The 17,130-nt window shown below is 34.8% G+C and overlaps 1 protein-coding gene across 4 annotated transcripts in view; it reads right to left on the minus strand.

The window, feature by feature from the left end:
* Positions 1-17,130, minus strand: part of LOC115218477 (beta-1,3-galactosyltransferase 5) — a 272,442-nt gene that overhangs the window by 233,107 nt on the left and 22,205 nt on the right. The window contains exon 1 of one of the 4 annotated variants that reach the window (XM_036504324.1): positions 6,138-6,438. The exons of the other annotated variants lie outside the window; for them this stretch is intronic. The gene's annotated coding sequence lies outside the window, so the exon portion shown is untranslated. Of the gene's footprint in view, positions 1-6,137; positions 6,439-17,130 lie in introns of those variants that run through there. 4 annotated transcript variants of the gene reach the window in all.

Raw genomic sequence — 17,130 nt, forward strand, 5'->3', positions numbered from 1 at the left:
CAAAGAGAAAAGCATTACAGTATGTGGTTTAGTTGAATCTTATTTTATCCAAAGCAGAAAAATATATATCAAATACCAATAAAATTGACGATTGTTACTTATTAAAGCTGAAGATTTATGAGTCAACTATTTTCCTACATATCAAGTATTGAAAGGACTTGAATTTTTCATTCCGTATTTCCCTTACCATATTAGCAGTATTCATGTGATTTCTTTAAACGACTGCATCTTTCTCTATCTATCTATCTATCTATCTATCTATCTATCTATCTATCTATCTATCTATCTATCTATCTATCTATCTATCTATCTATCTATCTATTTATCTATCTATCTATCTATCTATCTATCTATCTATCTATCTATCTATCTATATATATATACATATATATATCTGTCTGTCTGTCTGTATGTATGTATGTATGTATGTCTGTCTGTCTGTCAGTCTGTCTGCCTGTCTGCCTGTCTGTATGTCTGTCTATCTGTCTATCTATAAATCTATCTATCTATCTATCTATCTATCTATCTATCTATATATCTATCTATCTATCTATCTATCTATCTATCTATCTATCTATCTATCTATCTATCTATCTATCTATCTATCTATCTATCTATCTATCTATCTATCTAACTGTCTATATATCTATACATACATACTAATGTATCTAAATCTGTTTTAGAAATTCTTAGAAATTACTTAAATATTGCTATCAGTTTCATGGATTCATTTTTTAGTGTACGGTTTCCTTATTTTACTATTTTGATTCGAAATTATAAGGGTAATATTTACGTAAGTTATTTCCCACAATTATTTGCCCGGCTGTATGAGATAACTATACATATATAGCAATATTTGAGTCCATGAAAATATTTTTTTGTTAAATATTAGCCCTTCACTACAGAATGCATACCACATATCCTCTGCGTGTCATCTATACCACTTCCAAGTTATTGTCTTCTACAAATAGTATTTTAGTGAAGTGCAGGAATTTTGTGTTCACTTCCATCCTTGATCGATTGATCTGAGGTTCATAGATAAATGTTCTTGTTTGTATTATTATATATTTTACTCAGATATTTACTCTTTTACTTTATTATTGTTTCAGTCATTTGCCTGTGGCCATGCTGGAGCACCGCCTTTAGCCGAGCAAATCGAACCCAGGACTTATTCTTTGTAAGCCTAATACTTATTCTGTCGGTCTATTTTGCCGAACCGCTAAGTTACGAGGATGTAACATACCAGCATCGGTTGTCAAGCGATGTTGGGGGAAACAGACACACAAACGTATAAATTACTTATATACATACATGTATATACATACTTATATACACATACTTATATACATACATGTACATATATATATATGTATATATATATATATATATATACTTATATACATACATACTTATATACATACATGTACATATATATATATGTATATATATATATATATATATTATATATATATATATATATATATATCACGTGATCACGTGACCGACCAGACCATCAGATGTTGTTACACATCGCTGGTCACAATGTGTTCGCATTGCTTTAGCCTTCGAATTACGCCACCCCGCTGGCTAAGCGAGCAGGCCAATATATATATATATATATATATATATATATTATATATATATACGTCAAGCTTCTTTCACTTTCCGTCTACCAAATCTAATCACAAGGCTTCGGTTGGTCCGAGGCTATAGTAGAAGACACTTACCCAAGGTGCCACGCAGTGGGACTGAAACCGGAAGTAAAGTGTTTTTAAATTATTCGTTTTAATGACATTAATGGACTCAGCTTTCATTCTGTAGGACTCGTTTTTTCAATTTTATACTTTGCTGAAACGAAGAACAGCTGGTTATCTGCAGTTATAAAGTTATGTAACGCAGCCACTTACAAAACTTTGAGTTGAATTAAGTTATTGAAGTGTATTATATTATATATTAAGCAACGTTCATTAATATCTGTTCTATCTACTTCAGGATTTCCCAAAGTGCTTCCTATAATCCTTAGCGTCTTGTGATCGATATCACTGTACAAATGTTATATAGAGTATATTTATGGGCCCATTAATGAGAATAACATTTACGATTCAAATCGAAATTATCACCATTACATACACGGGATTACACTGGGACTTTTTACTTTCCTTGATACTGGATTAAGCACACAAGTTTTTGTATGTTTATTTCTAAACATAAGATACTTGTTAATAGATGTGCCATAGTTTTATTGCTTGTGGAAAGATCTTTCATGTAAACGGTTTCCTTCCCGTTATTCAATAGTGAAAGACCATTTGCAGTCGATAATAAAAGCTATTCTATTTCATACGGAATATATGGCTTTTTCGTACTGAGTATATTGCTTGTAGTGGTGTTGTATATGAATGGGATTAGCTTTGCGCCGACACAGAGTATCTGGTGTATTATTGTCAGTACCAGCATTGAAAAGGCTTGCTTTGAGCAAATGCTTTGACTTTGGCTGAGATAATATTATATTCCTATACGTACATCTTTCTCATACTTTTTAATTGAGGTTAACGCTTAGCAGAACTTGTGATTTATGAAGTAAAAACTTTGACAGGAGTTGGCTAAAGATTGCGGTTCTTCCTATCACTTTCTTTATGACTGGTTCCTGATTTTATATCTTACTTGTAGCTCAGCGGAGATGATTTGTTTTTATTGTGAAGTCTTGTGTGTTATTATCCTTTACATTGTGCTGGTAGCTTCACTTGTATTTCCATTCTTGTCGCTTTTGACTAATGTATATGTTTCTAAAAATTGTGACATATACGAATTACTGTTGTGTAAACTTTATTTCGTTGTACTCTGAGTAAAAATGGAGATGTGACATGATTCTTTTGTCATATATTTATTAATATTAAAATATTCTCTTTCTGTGTTTAGTTATAAAGACGTAGATGGGACTAAGACGTTGTATAGTTTGAACAACTTTAGCATTTGATAAAGGATTGCAGATTTGTGAATTACTACCCTACGCAGATGATCATATAACATTAAAGTATCCAATATATCAGATGTCCGAAAGCAGTATAAAGGAGGCAGTAATATTAGAGAATAGAGTGTTATCTGGAATGTCTATCAGAAGTTTAAAATTTAGAGTAAAATGATAAATTGTAGTGATATCACAAATGTCTCTAAGTAGTTTAAAATTCAAGAGAAAATTAGTGTCAGACTTCTACTATTAAATAGTTAAGTATAGTTCCATTGTGGTATAGGGAAACTATGATGGAAACAAACAGAGTTGAAATATCATAGAACATAGGATTGTAAATAATACTGAGTTCTTGAATGAATAGTTCTGTTATAATAATTAGGAGAGAGACACAGTATATGATGAGGTTTACTGTATAGATCACTATCGATGCATGAATTCCGTGTTGGGGTTAAATTCTTGTTTTTCAGTCATACATTGCTGAATTCAAACGACATTATTCAATTACAGTTTAGATATTATTCTACTTTTCTTAAAAATCATGATTTAAAAAAATATATAACGATATATTCAGAACAGAAGTCTATATTAATATGTGAGGAATTTTCATTAGGTTTGAAATGCGGTGTATATTTAGCTGTGTTTAACTCTTGAAACGGTAGCATCACTATGATTTATGAAAATACACAACTTAATTGTTCTAGTTCATTTTCATAAGCATTTGGCCCCTATCGTCTTCGATAACCACGCTTTAAACCTTCCCTATGTATGTCAGTATATCTCTGTAAGGTTAATACCCTTTTCGGGACAACTCAACCATAGTAATATTTACATAGAATAACTTACACTAGGCAATATTTGGAACTGTATACCGATAGGCAATATAAATTTATCACGGCTATTTTATTATTCGTTTGGAGGCAAATTCTGTTTATCATTTTATTATTTGGTATAACCTAAGCATGTCGTTAGATTTACCATCATTAATTGCCAATATCATTTCATATTCTGAATGTAATTTTATATAGTTCGAACAAATTTCCTCCTACTTTCTCTCCCACCCACTTTCACTTCCTCTCTCTCTTCCACTCTTTCTCTTTCATTTTCTCTCTCTCTCTATGCATATATACATACGAATATACATACATGCATGTGTGTTGTGTGTGTTGTGCGCGTTGTGTGTCTGTGCGTGTGTATACACGTAGACGTATATATATATATATATATATATATATATATATATATACACACACATATATACATACATACGTACATACATACATACATGCGTACGTACATACATACATACGTATGTACATACATACATACGTACATACATACATACATACATGCATACATACATACATACATACATACATACATACATACAGACATACATACATACATACATACATGCAAACATATAGATACTGAGAGCAGTGAGGTTTATTCCGAATCTGATAAAGGAAATAGTGTGGATGGGAGCCTACGTTAAAGTATGAACTAAAAGCGAAGAATTGTTCCTGATTTACACAACATTCTACATCTATCAATTTTTTGGGTAAATGCCAAATAAAACAAGTAAGAAATTTGTGTCATTAATTCGCCAACTTAGAAAATTGATTTATAGAATTCTTGAATCTAAACGAAAAATACTCTATTTACAATAATTTCATTTCTTACAACAGGAATAGAATATTAGCCATAATTGATTTCTAACCCAGACATGAGATCTTGGATTTATAGTGAGTGTATTAAAATATTTCTGCAGGCAGAAAGCCAGTCTTGTAACGAATGAGTGCATATTAGATACTGCAAACGACAGAAGAGAGAAGATAAAATGCAGAGAATAACGTGAGTGAGTCTTAGCAACGGAATCGTGGGTGGCTAAATTAAATATTTTATTTCCCTAAAATCATTTTTACTGAAGTTCTGATAATGATACGTATAACTGATGCATACAAACACGCTTTATTTGGGGTGAGGTGTACTCCAATAATTTTGACGTTCATCCCACCCGTAAAAATCAACAACAAAACACAGAGACAGCAGCGAAGGGAATTAATTTAGCGACGGCTACTAAGTGAAAATGAAACAACATTAAACTACTATTTGCCATTCTATCAGTTTTATTTCTAATACCCTGGTACTTAATACGGATATATTTTGGCCGTGGATAATTTCTCATTAAGGTGTAATGCACTGAATATCAATTAATATTTGGTAAGTCTACTACATGCGAAAAATAGTTTGCATTCTGAGAAACTTCAAATTATTTGGTTGACGTCAAGTTTTATGAAATTAACACATAATAGATGGACAATTGGTCATCGTAATTTCCAATATATTGAATAACACTTAAATTTTTTTTCGATTTACGTAACATGTCATACTGTGCCGCAACAAAAGCACAGCAAAATGAGATCTTAAGTACTAGATTCTTCTATCAGTGATCTTTGGTATTGATTTAACGTAATAAAGAGAATCTACATTAAATTGTTATAAATAGCAGATCATACACTAGTTTTAGTATGACAAATACGTACGAGATAATCCTCAATTCACTGTACTTCTTTAGAAAGATGGCTTCGATACAGATAAAATGTTGTTGATCATAAGTTTTCAATCATTACTGACTAAAGGTTAAACAAAATAACCACTGCTTATAAATGGGGTCACATCAGAATCGATAACCTTCGTAGTAAGTGGACTGTCACTATTATATTCTGAACTGTTTGATTTATAAGGTTATCTATCCTTTTCTTTGCAATCTAATCAAACTTTGCACAGGTTGCAGATCGGTCGTAAGCTAAAATAATATCCTTAGTATACACAATTTTTGTTTACTTTTCTTTCAACATTTATCTATATTTGCAAGATTCCGAAGCGTGTTACGTGAGGACAAGTTACAATGAGACGCTATATTTATTTATCGAACATGTGAAAAGAAAACAAAACTGAAATGCAACACGATCAAATGTAATGCGGAGAAGAAGAAAAAAATAACGTGTGCTATATCTGCTTCGATACTTTGAATGTTAGCAATTTTAGGTACCAATTAATGCATGTACAAAATAGCAGTAGTCGATTAAATAATTCACACTTGGTTTATTATGAGAAAAAATTATTACTATCCTCCACAAAATGAAACAAAATGTAAGTTTTTCCATACCTGAGAAGGCCGTTTAGGGTATTACGCTATCCCCCAGTATAGCGTAAACCATTTGTAAATGTAACAACTTAAGTTTCAAAATCCATTAGGAAAAGTGAACCTCCGTATTGATTCTTTTTGTAAGAACGATTTTGTTTTATAAAAATTAGGTTGCCCCATAGAGTAGGTACTATGTGCAATGAACGGGCGATCGATATATATGTATAAATAATATATCGCTGACTCATAATACGTTCTGCTGTGGATCTTTAAATAGAAACATTATTTTCAGTGTATGCTTTGCTCCTCAAAGCAGAATGTAGTGATGTAGCGGGAGGAAAGCAAAAGAGACGTATCCTCAATCAGCGTTATGAACAAATTAACTTTCGTCTAAATCTGCCTTTCATAACCTTAATCCGCAGGCTAAGCTCAGCTTTGTTACTGAAATAATCCTCTATTGTCCGAGATTGACAATTTAATAATGAGTGCAAGTTTGAATGACTAAACCTCATACACAATCCCAGACAAAAAAAAAAGCGCTCACGAAAGAACATATGTGCAACCACTTCACACAAAACAAGAGGACACTCGTATCACTCATATGTATACTGTTACACACACACACACACACACACACACACACAAATACACTCGCACATATATATATGTATATATGTATGTATGCATGAATGCATACGAATGTATTGTGTCTACATATGATATATATATATATATATGCATACACACACACACACACACACCCACCACACATATATATATATATATATATATATATATATATATATATAGATTATATATATATAATATATATCATATTATATTACATAATATAAGAGAAAAATAAACACGAATGCAGAACTAGTATTTCAAGTCATTTATAATAAGTTAATTAGGGCAAGATGAATATGACGTCTTACAGTCGTTTCTGGGATAACACACGTAGTAGGTTAGCATGTCCGTGCACTGGGTATTACATCATCAGAGATAAGGTATGAATATTTTTAGGCGGGGAAAGATTTAAACATTAGAAAGAATAAAATTCCCCACCTAATTTGTTGATATCTTGTCTTTGGTGATGGAAAACCCAATGCACTGACATGCTAACCTGCCATTTGGGAAATATCCCAGAACGTTTGTAAGACTTTAAATACCCCTTACCCTAATTAAATCATTCAAAATGATTTGAGATACTCGTTCAGTCTTGATTTTGATTTTTCTTTTAATATGAATTATACATGCTATAATGGAATCCTAACACGGATCTCTGGATTTAGCCTTAGCTCTGATCTTAGAGCCTAACGGTCGACCTACTATAGTACTTACTCCTATTCGTGGCTAAACCTTTCATATTCTATATATATGTATGTATATATATAATATGTATATGTATATATATATATATAATATATATATATATATATATATATATATATATATATATATATATATATAATATATATATATATATATATATATTGTAAGTATGTAGATATTATATATTTGCTGTCAGTTACCCAGACAGCTATATTTAATAACTATGCCGACGACACAAAGGAATATAAGGGGTTGGTCAAGGAATCTTCTGATGCTGATCTACAAAAAAGACCTAGATACCAAATATAAATGGACTGAAGAAAACAGCAAGCAACTTAAACCAGGGAACTTCTAAGCCCTCCACACTTACTTGGCCAGTGCTCACATGCCGTAACAACGATACATAATACGAAAAGGAGCTGTAATCCCTGAGACAAGTACATATATATATATATATATATAATTTGGTATCAGATAAAACTTTCATATATATATGTGTATGTATGTATGTATGTGTGTATGTATGTATATAATGTATAATATATAACTATATGCATATATGTACATACCCACATATATGTGTATATATACATGTATATATGGGTACAGGACAAAATAAACGTTCAATACAATGAGAAACGAAAACATAAAAACAAAAACATAGACAAAGAGAGAGGGAAAGAGAAAGAGAGAGAGAGAGAGATTCAAAGCTGGTCGAAACATTGTACGTGGAGTGAGAGAGCGAGGGTAAGGAGAGTGCATGCGTTTAAGATATACATAAATCTGATATGCCCTTAAGCACATGGACTCAAATTTTCTGCTCTGTGATCATTTGGTCTTCACAAGAGTGTTGATGATGTCACTGTTAGCGAAAGCCATATTTACTATTTTAAAATCCCGTCTTTAGTTTCACTGCTATTCCTAGCAGTTGGATCTGTTTACGTTTCTTCGGCATGAGACATCGCCAAATGAAAATAAAAACGAGTAAATTAGTCTTTTTCAGTCATTTGATACAAAACCAAATATAAATGTAAGTCTCATATTTATGAGACTCATATTTACATTCAGACATTGACAAATATAGGCACATATATGATCACACACACACGTATGAATATATTTATATAAATATTTATACAAAATAATAGTTATCGCCATACTAATATGGCATTCTTATAAAAATAAGAATAAAGCTGTCCGCTTATTAGCTCCATGAGGCCATCGCCTTAAGTTAGCTATTTGATACACAAACTGTATCCATATAACCTTCGAACAAGGGAGGTCAGTCGCTCCACACTACTTGACCGGCAGCTACAGACGCGTTTCGGGGTATTGCCCCTTTTCAATGCAGCGTAGCCAGCCAGTAGGTGTCGCTTCCGACAATCTTTGTTCGATGGTTTTATTTACCTAGTTTCGGTGGAATACATCCACTTGTTTTCAATAATAGAAATATTAAAATTACTAAGTCTCTCCGAAAGAGAACAGCGGCAGCGTTCCCGGAAAATAATAGTTATCGCCATACTGCCGGTCAAGTAGTGTGGAGCGACTGACCTCCCTTGTTCGAAGGTTACATGGATACAGTTTGTGTATCAAATAGCTAACTTAAGGCGATGGCCTCATGGAGCTAATAAGCGGGCAGTTTTATTCTTATTTTTATAAGAATGCCATATTAGTATGGCGATAACTATTATTTTCCGGGAACGCTGCCGCTGTTCTCTTTTGGAGAGACTTAGTAATTTTAATATTTCTATTATTGAAAACAAGTGGATGTATTCCACCGAAACTAGGTAAATAAAACCATCGAACAGAGATTGTCGGAAGCGACACCTACTGGCTGGCTACGCTGCATTGAAAAGGGGCAATACCCCGAAACGCGTCTGTAGCTGCCGTCAAGTAGTGTGGAGGCGACTGACCTCCCTTGTTCGAAGGTTATATGGATACAGTTTGTGTATCAAATAGCTAACTTAAGGCGATGGCCTCATGGAGCTAATAAGCGGACAGCTTTATTCTTATTTTTATAAGAATGCCATATTAGTATGGCGATAACTATTATTTTCCGGGAACGCTGCCGCTGTTCTCTTTTGGAGAGACTTAGTAATTTTAATATTTCTAATATTTATACATATCTGTGTATATCTGTTGTTCATATGCATTTGTGCGTATATATAAAAAAAAAACAGACTGATACGGTGTGTGTGTGTGTGTATGTGTGTGTCTAGCTATCAAACAGTGTGTCTTTCTGTCTATTTATTCATCTACTCTTTCTCTCCTTGTCTCTCTCTCTCTCTCCCGCTCACAAACTCTGTCTCTTACTCGCTCTCTTCGTCGCTCACTCTTTCTTTCGTTCTTTCTCTCCCTCTCCCTCTCCACGCATATATATATATATATATATATATATATTATATATATATAATATATATATATATCACCGTGACCGTGACCGACCAGCCATCAGATGTTGCTACATATTGCTGGTCACAATGTGCTTCGCACTGTTTTAGCCTTCAAATGACGCCACCCCGCAGGTTAAGTGAGCAGACCAATATATATACTCTTCACTCTTTTACATGTTCCAGTCATTTGACTGTGGCCATGCTGGAGCACCGACTTTAGTCGAGCAAATCGACCCTGGGACTTATCGGTCTTTTTTGCCGAACCGCTAAGTGACGGGGACGTAAACACACCAGCATCGGTAGTCAAGGAATGCTCGGGGGACAAACACAGACACACACACACACACACACACACCCACACACACACACACACACATATATATATATGTATATATACATATATACGACAGTCTTCTTTAAGTTTCCGTCTACCAAATCCACTCACAAGGCATTGGTCGGCCCGGAGCTATAGCAGAAGACACTTGCCCAAGATGCCACGCAGTGGGACTGAACTCGGAACCATGTAGCTGGTTAGCAAGCTACTTACCACACAACCACTCCTGCGCCTATATATATATATGTGTGTGTGTTTGTGTTTATGTGTATGTGTCTGTACGCGTGCAAGTGTATGTACGTATATTCTTTTATTCTTTTATTGGTTTCATCACAAAGGTTGTGGCCATGCTGGTGCATCGGCAAGATCTATACCTTTCCAATGGCTTTTGCTGTCCTCATTTGAGTTTCTTGCACTCTTGTAAGTTCATCATGGATCTTGGGCAGCAGAAGGTTAAATTCCTTTTTAGGAACATCAACCCCCACTCCATGTAGAGCTCTCAGACATTTTGGCAAATTATTAGACGACTGCTGGCCTTCGTATTGCAAGCTATTGTAGTACCTGTCCCTTAATCTAGACGGAATGCATTGCGCAAACTGTTGCAACGTCCGAACAGTGTTAGCTTGTGCAATTATATAGACCAGCTCTTATCAGTTTAGAAGAAACCTGACTATGAACAGAGGCAGTCGTGGAGATAGCTTACTCACATTTAGCAAGGTGAGGTAGGCACAGTTACCCCTTCCGGTGGCTCTGACGAAGCAGGTCGTGCGGTGAAGGAGAATAAAAAGATTCAGAACAATCCTTTCACTAAATACATCAGCAACATTTTCAAGTCCATTTTTGGAAAGCAAAATGGAGATGGAGCGGTAAGTGCTCGCCCCCAGTGAAATCTTCAATACGTAATTTATTTTTGTGCACTTATAATGGTGACTGGAACTACTCTAAGATTATGAATCGAGATTAAAGAGCGATAATTAGGTGACGTTTTGAAACCTTGGTATCCATGGTGATCCTGTGTCTACCGGCTCCTTTGACTGACACTCGCTGGAGATTCTTGTATATCAGAAGGAATTCACCATCCAAGTTTCACACATTTTGTATACAATATATATAGTTCTTATCTCATCACCTCCTTCTCTGCTTTTCTTCCATCTCCTTTTTTCTAAAGTCCCCATATCTGATAACCCTGTGATACAGAAGAATTTATTATAATCATACTATTATTATTGAGCGAAGGAGCAGTACATAACATCAAAGCGACAGTGGAATAAAATATACGAAGTCCAGTATACTCATTATGACTACCTGTCTGATACGGTTTTTATTATTACTATTCTTAAAATATTAGCAACATTTTTGAGATCCACTTTCTAATGATATGTTAGTGTTGCATTCGTATAAGTTATCTCACTTAACCACAATATTAAAGTAGTTTTATAAGATTAACACCAATAAAACAAACATGACTATGGATATATACTGATCTTTTGCAATCGTTTGCAATCGTCACGCCGCTAACATGTAAAACACTAACTGCATTAGATGACGATTTCATCGTAACGTCACAATAGTTGACATGTATAAATTGATTGAGGATAACAGTTGTTCCTGTATAAAAAAAACAGTAATACCACCTCCTATATATAAAAAAAAACATAAGTACGTACACGCGTACACACACACACACACACACACACACACACACACACACACACACACACACACACACACACACACACATACACACACACATACACACACATACACACACATACACACACGAGCTCAAGTAGATGGAAGGTAAAATCTCTTCATATAATACGGATTATAAAATATAATTGCTCGGATTAGGATATAATAGTGATTTGTAATATACACGTTACATTAACACACTAACACAATATAAGGCCGTCTATAGGGAAACATGGAGTAGATGACTCAATGGTGTTTTGTAAATATTGCAGGAGTATAAATAGGAGATATTGTGGGGTAGTTGCATACTATAATATTATAGTTGACAGATGTAATGAATTACTATTTGTCAATCCACAGGTCAACACTGATAGATCAATCTAATGATGAGATGCTATTCGTCTTTGAAGAGGCAAATAAGACTAGAACCACAATAAATGTCACCATATAAGAGATTTGTCTATCATTTCTCGCAGATAAAATCTGATAAAATTATGTATTACCACTACTGAATTATAACTTATCAAGGGCTCTTGTACACGCCGACTAAATATTAGAATGTTAGCAGAATCAGTTGAATAGTGTTTGCTCGTTTAGAACAGAGCGCATCCACAGCGATATGATGCAAATTCTCAAGAACTACGATAAGTGATTATCAAAAACTATGAGAGTTTGAAATATTAATTTCTTGACACAGGACTTGAAGAGACTCAAAGTAGATTGAGCAATCAGAATGTTTGAACTCAAGATACATTAACCACGCGTTATTTGCAATACCCTGTCCGCTTTAAAGCTCACCTTTCCATGATTTTTCAAATGTTAGATGATGGCAAGAAGTCCTGATGCCAGAGACACTGTCGCTATTCAATTTTATCAACCCCGCTGGATGCCAAAGAGCAGGATTTGATCTCAGCACGTAAAGGCCCGAAACAAATCACAACGCATTTTTATCGATGCGAAAGCGATTCTGCTAGTTCAGAAAGTTCGCCTCTGAAAGATTGAGAGAACATATCGCGTCAAATAAAAGAATTTAAGAGATATAAAGAATTTCGAACAAGAAAATTGGGAGTAAATTATATTTAACGTTAAAAAACTACAACTTAAACTAAATTGACCAAAGTAGATACTATTAAGAAAATGTTATATGCAACGTGTTAGATTTTCTCATGTGACCGTAATATCAAAAGTAACAACAGCAATAATATATCAGCCATCCATCAATTCATCCATCACTCCATACATTTATGTGAATGTGTATGTGTGTGTCTACGTGTATACGTGTGTGTATTTGTGTGTTTGTGTGTGTGTGTGCGCGCGCGTGTACGTATCTGTGTTATACATAGATATTTACATATATATATAGGTAATTTCGCTCAATAAACAATCAAAACGCACTGTCTGGGAATCGAAACCGCTATCCTACGACCGCCAGTCCTCTGCCTGAATCACTGGGCCATTGAGCATCGACATACGCGTGTGTGTGTGTGTGTGTGTGTGTGTGTGTGTGTGTGTGTGTGTGTGTGTGTGTGTGTGTGTGTGTGTGTGTGTGTATGATCAATACGATCACTGGTAAACGATAGCCTGAGATGGATTTCTTTTGAGGCCTGCGAAACTTTAAATTAGATAGAACCGAATCAAGCTATACACACACACACACACACACACACACACACACACACACACACAACACACACAGACACACACACACACACATTTCACTAAGAGATGTGATAATACTTGCTTCTTAGAAAAGTAATACGAATCATTTTATTTGTCCATTTCACCAGTCTTCCATTCAAAGATCTTCCTGGTTGACAACTTTCAAATTGCATATTTTAATAGTTTACATGCACATACACATACATGCGCACAGATAGAAGGAGAGAGAGAGGGCGAGAGCTAGAGAGGGATGAAAATGGTGATAGATATATGGATAGATGCTTAATGATGTATCTCAGAATTTCCAAACGAGTGTTCCGTTGCTCTATGAATCGAACTACCATGCTCATTCGAACTATCGTGGCACTCTGTCGGTTACGACGACGAGGGTTCCAGTTGATTCGATCAACGGAATATCCTGCTAATGAAATTAACGTGCAAGTGGCTGAGCAATCTACACACACGTGTACCCTTAACGTAGTTCTCGTGGAGATTCAGCGTCAGGCAGAGTGTGACAAGGCTGGCCCTTTGAAATACAGGAACAACAGAAACAGGAAGAAAGAGTGAAATTTGTCGTGAAAGAGTACAGCAGGGTTTTCCACCACCACCCCTGCTGGAGCCACGTGGAGCTTTAGGTATTTTCGCTCAATAAATAAAACCGTCGGTCTGGGAATCGAAACCGCCATCCTATGACCACGAGTCCGCTGCCCTAATCACTGGGCCATTGCACCCGACATTCGAATTAGCATGCAAGCAACTCTTCCTCTAATACGTGTAGGCTTAATGTAATTCTGAAGCGTTTTAGTTTGACGGTGTGACAAGGCTGTACATTTAATTAACAGCTAAATTCCATATTGTGGGGTCTCCCTCATTTCACGTCTACGTAATTTCATTCGCAAGGTATCGGTCGGCCTGAGGCTATTGAAAATATGGCTTCCTCGAGATATCAAAGGGTCATCATGACTCCGAAACGAACATTTGAAACCATTCAACCACACCATGTTATACATGAATGATAACAGAGGCACATCATTTATTCAAGGTTTAATACCGAACGTATGAAAAATGTACAATCGAATGCGCTTATATGTGATCGTTGCTGCGCGAAAAGTGTTTTAATAAAATGGTGGCTTGGTAGTAAGAAGTTTGGTTCTCAACCACATGGTTCCGTGTTCAATCCAACAGCGTGGCACTTTGAACATATTTTTTTTTTGTATGTGTATGTGTGTTTGTCCTCTGTGTTTGTTTATTCACATAAAATCTAAGTTTTAACCGTAAAAAACTAGGCTTTAAAATGCAAGTAGTCGAGGCGATTTGTTCGAGTAAAAGTTTCAAGTTAGTGCTGCAACGGGGCTGCAGTCCAATGACTGGAACCAGCAATAGATAAAAAATATGCAACATATGAAACATGTGATCAATCGGTATAATCAAGCAATCTTGTCTACATGAACGCAGGCAAAGAAGCCAACACGTGCATGTAGCGTTACACATGTAGCGTTGGCAATATTACATGCTGAGGAAATTATTCGTTCCTGCCTCCGATCACTATCAAAGCAAAGCAAAATATAATGACATAACGTATAATATATGCGTTTCTGTGTTGAAAGACAAGAGTGTAACAACTGGTGTAACGCAAATTACGAGATCAACAACACTAAATAATGCAACGTTGAGTCAAAGAATGAATCGCTATATGCGTAGTGTCGCATCCGTTGCATGGTAGAGTATGTCGCATATTACAGATGGTACTGTTCGATGTATTGAAAGGGGAAGAAGAAGAAGAAGAAGAAGAAGAAGAAGAAGAAGAAGAAGAAGAAAGAAAGAAAAGTTGAAGAAATTGAAGTTGAAGTTGAAGAAAAAGAAGCAAAAGAAAGAAAGAAGAAGGAGGAGGAGGAGGAGGAGGAGAAGATAAAGAAGACGAAGAAAGAGAAGAAGTGATTGATGTATATAAGCGATAATTATATAAACGCTTATTTGTAGTGAGCTGCGATGAATGGAAAAGAGAAATTACAAAAGGAAAATACTACGACACACTACAAAGTATTTGGCACCGAGGTTTCAAGTTCAACTCTCGATGTGATGACCTCTGAAATATCATTTTAATAATAATGTAAATAATTTTAGAAACAAACTGGTTCTAAAATTTCAAAAATGTAGTATTACTTCTATATGATATTTATGAAGAAACAAGCAAACATGAACAGGTGTTATACACACATAGGCAAACGCACGTAAACATAAATATATATATTTCTTTATTGCCCACAGACAATACACAGAGGGGACAAAGAAGGACAGACAATGGGATTAAGTCGATTACATCGACCCCAGTGTGTGACTGGTATTTATTTAATCAACCCCAAAAGGATGAAAGGCAAAGTCGACCTCGGCTGAATTTGAACTCAGAACGTAACGGCAGACGAAATACCTATTTCTTTACTACCCACAAGGGGCTAAACACAGAGAACAAAGAAGGAGAGACAAACGGATTAAGTCGATTATATCGACCCCAGTGCGTAACTGGTACTTATTTAATCGACCCCGAAAGGATGAAGGGCAAAGTCGACATCGGCCGAATTTGAACTCAGAAAGTAACGGCAGACGAAATACGGCTGAGCATGTGCATGTATATATGTATGTATGCATGTATGAATGTATATATTTATGTATATGCATGCATATTACTACCTTATGTAGGTATATATATATATATATATTATGTGTGTGTGTGTGTGTGTGTGTGTGTGTGTGTGTGTGTGTGTGTGTGCGTGTGTGTTGTGTGCATATATACATATGTATGTTCATGCGGAGATGTGTATATGTAAACACGCCCATTCACATTCACTGGAACAGACATACATGAATGTGTTACATACATATAAATCTACATAGTTATACATACGCGCACACATGTATATTGATATATATATGGTGGGGATGCCGTCCTGTTTTTAAGTATGTCGCGAAAGGCCTGGCTGGAGGGCCAATACCATGACTTATTTTTTAGGGCTTAAAAATTTGAAGGACGGCCACAATAAATGTGTGAATCTGAGATAGAATTTGCTGAATAAAATCGTAATTGATTGATCCTCAGCTATTTTGTTTTATCCGAAGTCAGGAAATTTTCAGCCCCACCCAACCTTGTGTATGTGTGCATGTATATATACATATATATATATATATATATATATATATATATATATATTATATATATATATCTATATATATAATATATATATATATATGTATATATATATATAGATATAATAAATATTAGGGAATAAATCCAAATTTCAGGGAAAAAAATCAGATTTAGGATTAAATCCAATTTTATAGTAAAATATTATATAATATAATATATTAATTAGAGACAAAACCACTATTTTGCAAAACAAACAAGGAAAGACTTAATCAATACATAAAATTTTAATAAAAAGTTAAAAAACCGCCACTACAATTGTTTCATGTACTGATCGACAATCTTCAGGTGGATTTTCAAGTCAGTTTCAAATTTGTTTGTTTTGCAAAATAGTGGTTTTGTCTCTAATTAATATTATATATAGATATATATACATATATATGTACAAACATACACAACGCA

Source organism: Octopus sinensis, linkage group LG1 (assembly GCF_006345805.1).
Source record: "Octopus sinensis linkage group LG1, ASM634580v1, whole genome shotgun sequence".
In the NCBI taxonomy this organism is placed as follows: Eukaryota; Metazoa; Mollusca; class Cephalopoda; order Octopoda; family Octopodidae; genus Octopus; species Octopus sinensis.